Below are 6,988 nucleotides of genomic sequence, written 5' to 3'. Positions count from 1 at the left end.
AGAGTTCAAAGTCTGGACATAAAATAGACCCACTGCATACCCCTTCAGATCATCAAATGTAGTGAGGCATTTGAGTGTCCATTTAGGCACAGCCGGACTGGATTTTTTGAGTCCAAGTGAGTCTTCCTGGGATGGAAATGGGACGGATTAGTGACGCATCCCCATCTCAGGAAAGGATTTGCCTGTCTTTATAAATATAGCAGAGGATTCCATCTCTGTGAGGACAAAAGGTGCTGCAGCTGTTGATGCATCCCAAAAAACATCAGTATAGTGCGCACAAATTCTTTTCCAATGTCCTAGTAAATACCAGAATGTCACACAGACAGAGACTACCGGCAAACACGTGCTTTTGTTGCTAATAACGTTACCAAGATTTTATGGATCTCAATTCAATCCGCGCAAACCAGGTGGATGTGACACCGCACAGCCACCATCAGGGTGTCTAGAGGAGCAACGCTACGTGAGTGACTGTCTCATCTGTCTGTTTTTCTCTCCCAAGCGTCTGGAATTGTAAGCAGGCAATATATAAGGAAAGAAGGTAATTTATTGTGGGAAACATAATTCTCTCGGGGAAATCGAAATCTGCTTAAAGGGTTTCTGCTATTGTGATTGCGTGTCCGAGCTGATGTTTGGAAACACATTTGCATGAGAATATTAAGGAAGATAATTACTCAGCTCCCTAAATAGCAAAGCATATAGTTGAATCTACATTTTTGTCACCCCTCATTGAACCACAGGTAAAAAAGAAAGCCTAAGGGTTCAGTATTCTACTTTAGCCTGTCTGTTGGAGCCACTCCCCCACTTTTAAGGGCCACAGTCCTGAGTCCACAACGTCCCTTTCAGATCTGGCCTCATGTGTCCGGCTGTGCTCTGACCCCCGGGTCTTCCTTGTAATGCCATTAAATGGCACCTTTTTCACGCAGTTCTAAAGGCGGACAAAGAGCCAAAACAGAATCACAGGGTGGGTGCTGCCACAGGTCGATGCCAGAAGAAGAGGAGCATAAAAGAGTAATGCTGAAAAGAGACGCGGATTTGAACATCCACCAAGTTCCCGGGGAGGTTAGTTGAAGGACACCAGTTTGAAAGCCTTACCAGGAGACAGAGCTAAGAGAGGCGAATAATCAGCGAGGTTACGGAAGATTGTGGGAGAGTAGAGGAAGGTCATGGCTGAGGATGAGTGTTAGAGGTGTCATAAACCTTCCTTTCTCCCAGAGGAAAATGGAGAAGGAAAGGTAGAAGGAGAGAGCTGGGAATCTGTAATATACCCAGTTCTCGAAAGCCTGAAAGGTTCACATGTCTGTACCGAACACAATGTACCAAATTCAAGGGTTTGCTGGGCAAGTGTGTCATCGGACTGAGAGGAATACGCTACTTGCACGAGGAACAACAAGCAAAATGGCATAACGCATTCAACAAAAATAGAAAGACGCAAGATTTATAATCAAATTCATTGAAACCATCTTTTTGTTGCGCAGTCGCCTCCAATTGGGCCCAAATAAATCCTCGGCTCAGTAATGAAAATGTGAAAACATTCTCAATATTCCATTCCCTTAATGTAGTTGGCAGACCAGACCGCTCTTCCGCTTAAGATATAGAGAACAAGGATTATAAACCACGGTGATCTATGACGTCCAAAGAGGCAACTCGCTCCACCCAACCAGCAGCATTTTGATGAAAGAATATACCCGAGTTGTGGACTAATCACAGGTTTGGTGCACTTGTTTGGCTTCGAGTCTCAAATTTGGACGTCTCTGATAGCAAACGGTCCACTTTGCACAGCTGAAGCTGTGTCTTCCAGCTTGGTTTTCCCCAACACAGAGCTGTGGGGTTCGTGGACTGTCCCCGGGGGATGACTGACAGTACATGTGGAGAAGCAGGAGCGGGGGGGGAGGCTGAAGATAGGAGACTAGACTGACACTAGAGAATGATAGCAGGACTGAAACCATTGGCTTCCCACCTGACACACACGCACAAACACATATATGAGCGCACAAAATGGGCTGAGAGGAGGACAAAGCCTGAGGGCCTCAGTAGGGAATCCATCCTTGCAAAGGCAGATTTCAAAGTGGAGACATCTCACTTTTTATCCATCGGTCTCTTATCTCCATCTCTCGCTGAGCGCTGCAAGATAAACCGACTTGCTGCAAGCAGTCAAAGGTAAGGCATGCATATATACATACATATGGATTCGCCATCGTTAGTATAAAAAGACACTCTTACTAACCTCTTATCCGTAGCGGTGCGGTATCCATAACTACCAATGATGGGTCTGTCGCAAACGAGCCGGCACTTTGAAGTAAACGTAAAAGCTCCCTCCAGTCTAAGAGGCAAATCACTTTCCTCTCCTTTTTTCCAAGTTTTTGGGAAAAGTTCCCTAATGGGAGAAGAGCACGAGCTCAAATGATTGTGGTTAAATATTTTTCACAAATATTTGAATAGCGACTTAAATTAGCAACAGGGACATTCCCCTACCTGCAGGTATACACTCTTGGCCCATTCTTCTGGCTAAACTAATGAATTCTTTTCCATTAAAAACACCCAAGCTCAGCAATGGGTGTGTAGCTGATCCTGACAGCACAACATATTTCATCTGTCACTGTAATTATGTCCGTGTTGTCGAGGCAGAGGACGCCGTGCAGAACAAAGGAGGAAAGGGTGAGATACAAAAAGGAAAACAAGCAAGGTCAAACTGAGACGTGACCTCTTCTGTATAAATATGTCACTGACACAGACCTGACGCAAGCACAGCCAAACATTTATGCTTGAGAATACTAATTCATCTTTAACGATAATGCTGGCAGCTCTCTAATTGCCAATTAACTTGGGGTCAGTGCTGTTATCTCTCAATCCCACCGATCTCTCTGCTCCTCCAGGAATAGAAGGGGCTTCACTCCTTGCCTGTCGCACTCTCCCTGCGAGGGCAGACATGAGCACATGCGCTGTTTAGTTTGCCGGAGTCCTTTTTGAAAGCCGTGCGCTAATGAGGGAGGAACATGACAATAACTAAATGGTTATCGTTCCTGTCGCCGCTGAGTTTGCGTCCGCCTCGACCGGTCCGAATTCTGTTCGACCGCCACTAAATCACCTTAACCCTCCCCTAAGAAAGAGCACATAGCAGCCAATTACCGACACACATACACACACACGTGCAGGATAAGCCACTAAATCGCGGAGACCAAATGTGACAGGATGGCTAATCTAACTGTAAACACGTTTGCGGTTAATCCCGAAACAGAAAAGGCCCTTAGAAAACACATTATCATAAAACTCAAACTCACCCCCGAGGAGCCACAGTCGAGAGAACGGATGTTAAGTTTAAATGAAAACAAACTCATACACAAGATACACGTGCATGCGACATGCCGAACCGTGCAAATAATGCCCGTCCCCGTCAGTGTTCCTCAGCCGCATGAACAAACAGGGAAGGCTGCATTTTTAATTCAACATCCGAATGTTGAAAGCTAAAAGGAGAGAAGGGGTGTGAGGAGAGATAAAATGGCTGCTCGTGTAAACGACGCAGCATTTCTGCTGATAGATACGGAGGGAACCAAGGGCAGTTTAAACCTGAAATGTTTTGCTGGGTCTTGGCACCGAGGGGTTGAGCAAATAGGCCTGTCGGTATCAATTTCTACCCATTTCGTCTGCAAATGCATTTTTTAATCAATATCACCTTTAAGAGAGGAAAGGAAAGGTTAAAAGGATCAGACTTTATAGATATAACAGCTCTTTTCCATTACATATTCTGTGTCTACCGTGATCACATCAGGACGGCCCAAGGCGTATCTGAGAGATCCATAAAGCATAGATTCACCAAAGCAATATATCCAGATCAGTGGAACGGACTCAGTTAGTCTTTCTGATTAACCTTCCTGACATTCAGATCAAGTGGAGAGCGAGTCCAAACAAAGGGCAAATGTTGTGTTCGAGTGTTTAACCGTGCACTCAGAAAAAAGAACACTGACGTTTCCTGAGCGAATTATCATACGGGGCCAATTATATATTATTCACAGACGTCAACGGCCAGAATCCTGGTCACCCCTCCTCAATTAACATTTTTCCTCTATTTTTGCTGCTTTCCACTTGCAGAAAGAATCAAAACTTTGAAGCGAGATAAATGGAATTGTGTAGTAAATAACTCTTACTGTATATTTTAGATTTTACATCCCGCAAAGTTTTGCTTTGATGACATCTTCGGAGAACTCTCGGCCTTCGCTCAATGAGCCTCATGTGGTGGTCGCCTCAGATGGTTTTCCCCTCACTGCCATGTCATCTTCCCTGCCGATGCTCATCTATGGAATTTCTGGCCTCGTCCATGGAGCCGGGAGCATCAGTTGTGAGGGTATTTGACGAATGTTAGAATCTGTATTATGACCAGAACCAATCAGCTAAGTAAAGAGGAATGAGACTCCTAAATGACTTTATGGACATTAGACCAGTGGAAATCTGTGTCTGCGACTCTGACGAGGTGAGCTGACGGCCTCTACATGGATGGTTCCCAATGGTGACGCCGTTGGGGATCTATTCAAAAGCAAAGCCACACTGAACCGGCACGGCCACCACAGCAGCAACACGCCATCCCATCCTGTTTGCATTCTTCTTCGCTGGACAATGAGCCCCCAAACAGACCTCCAGACTGAGTAAGGGCTGTTTGACTAAGGAGGAGAGGGATGGAGTGCTGCATCAGGTGACCTGACCTCCACAGTCACCTGACCTAAACCCACTGACGCCGACAACGTCAGTAGTAAATGTAATGTAATGCAAATGTAAAATAAAGGGAACCCATTAAAGGTTGTGTCCAAGCTTTTGAGCCTCTCAAAACAGCTGCATACCTTTGGTCATGTCAGAAACAACTGTGACCTTTCAGGGTCACGGGAAGGTCACGGGGGGGTCCTGAATGGGCGAAGGCAGGGTACACACCCGAATGGGTCGCCAGTTCAAGGTTTTCTGGCATCTTCTCCTACCACCAGTGTTCTAGCTGTGCATCTATAAAAATAAAGTTCTGTTTCCATTTTATTCAGAAATAAATTAGAAATGATGAATGACTGCACTCAGAGCGTTTCCTGTTTGACGTATCAAAACCTCCCTAGACTGGATGTGTGTGTGTTCATCATGTACTGGAACCATGACAACAGTCATTCAGACGTCTTCTGAACTCTACGGATGTTTCCACATGCAGGATTCACACACACACACACACACACACACACACACACACATGAACGCCTGATTGGAGCTTGCTTCCCTCACCTTCCTTTAGATATGCTCTGCAGTCTCACCTCCACTAATACTGCTGAACCAAATCAATTAGATGGATCAGACACTTGTTTCTCCCACTCTCCCTCCAAGGTGCTACATTCATCTATCACAGGTGTCACACTCACGTAGAAAGCAGTGCACCTCTTGTGAATAACGAGAAGCAAATCCCATATTTTTCACTGCATCGCTGCCCTCCGGCAACGTATAAAAGCGAAACCCACTTTTAATGAGCTGCGACCATCAAAAACAAGCGGGAAGCAAACAGGCGAGCCGAGGCTGCGGCACATGCAGATGGGCTGGTCACTCATTTAGATATGCAAATGCGGATGCAAACACGGCACCTTAAACTGGCGGAGCGCGACAAAAGGCCCGGAATAATCATGTGTTCAAAGCCGTGTCGATATTTGTTCACAGATTTAATTTGCTATTCCAGTTCTGATTTATTAATTGCTGCATTCAGCGTGCGTTCGGGCTTTGTTATTGTTGTTGTCCTTTGGCTGTTTGTGTGGACCAATTACGGTTGATCCTCTCGGGAGTACACTGGACTCTTCAGATGTGTGCCTCTAATCTATTGATTCCTTTCATGTCTGTTTGCTGTTTGCGTGTGCAGACGTGCCCGCGCGTGCACGAGGCCGTGTTTGTCAAAGACAGATGGCGGCGTGTGGCTGTGTCTATGTGTTGGAAATGAGTCGATCTCATTTACACTGGTGTCTCTGCCCAGCAGAGGAGGGAGGGTGGGCGCCGTCTCATGTATCGGCTGCCTGTTTGCTTCCTCTCTCTTTTCTCACATATGCTCGTGCCATTCTGTCTTTATTGTTCTCTGTCTCATTTGTCTCATAGTCTCCCAGCGACCGTCTTTGCCTCCGAGCCCAGCAGCTCAACCGCTCGTCTTTATCTGCCAGTCATCGCGTGGCCTTAGCTAGCTGCTCTCAATATCTTCATTTTCTATTGTTCTGTCTATTTCTATCTCCTGAGCATTCAATCCCCCGCAGTCTCACCCTTTCTGCACCTGTTTACTATAGATCCATTTGGCCTTTTCACTACGTTTCAAAAATCATCCCGAAAAAGGTGACAGAAATAGACGCTCGACTGTGGTGGCGCATTTTCTAGCTTGTATTTGGTGTAATGACCCAAAACCCAAACTGCTGCTACTTTGAACCTGACAAAAGTTCAAATACTGCTCCCCTCTGGAATCACACAGGCTGTGTTAAAACAGAATTTTAATTTTGGAGCATCAACATATGTATATTCTGACATTTTACTGTGAATTTTAAAGTGCATATCCAGCCTCTCCTCCAGCCCAGGAAGTTTTTTCATTTAACTGGGACACATTTCCACCAAAATGATCCCAGAAGGACCTCAAACCCAAACCTTTTAAAATGTAGCGAGCCAGTGGTAGTTTTCAGGTCACCCTGGATTCTGAAGTGATGGGGCTGTGTCTCAGCCACATTAGGGCCATTTTTGGGTCTATAGAAGAATAACCGACTAGCATGTGGAGATAAGTTTAGCAAACACGCTGCAAGAATTGAGGACAATCTGAAAGATCCTCCACCATCACAGTGGGTCAGACCAGCGTACCACTCCCATTCATCACCAGCCTGATCCAATAAGAAGTAAAAACCACTCACATTACCAGGAGGGTGTTTACCTGGGTAGGCAAATTCCTGGAAGTAAAAGTTTCTGGAAGTATTGATGTAAAAGTGACTTATGGGTGCACCAAATTACATGTTTA

At 45.5% G+C, this 6,988-nt stretch overlaps 1 long non-coding RNA gene across 2 annotated transcripts; it reads right to left on the bottom strand.

The window, feature by feature from the left end:
- Window positions 1-1,429: 1,429 nt before the first annotated feature.
- Window positions 1,430-5,095, bottom strand: LOC130537438 (uncharacterized). 2 transcript variants are annotated; one of them, XR_008953621.1, is made up of 4 exons: window positions 4,143-5,095; window positions 2,473-2,912; window positions 2,225-2,374; window positions 1,430-2,121 (listed from the first exon to the last, which is right to left on the bottom strand). It is a non-coding gene; the product is annotated as an uncharacterized LOC130537438 (long non-coding RNA). The 2 variants fall into 2 exon arrangements; XR_008953620.1 differs by having other exon boundaries at window positions 2,473-5,095.
- Window positions 5,096-6,988: the final 1,893 nt, after the last annotated feature.

Source organism: Takifugu flavidus, chromosome 14 (genome assembly GCF_003711565.1).
Source record: "Takifugu flavidus isolate HTHZ2018 chromosome 14, ASM371156v2, whole genome shotgun sequence".
NCBI classification, from domain to species: domain Eukaryota; kingdom Metazoa; phylum Chordata; class Actinopteri; order Tetraodontiformes; family Tetraodontidae; genus Takifugu; species Takifugu flavidus.
The sequence above is the reverse complement of the archived record's forward strand: the minus strand, read 5'-3'. Positions and strand labels throughout refer to the sequence as shown.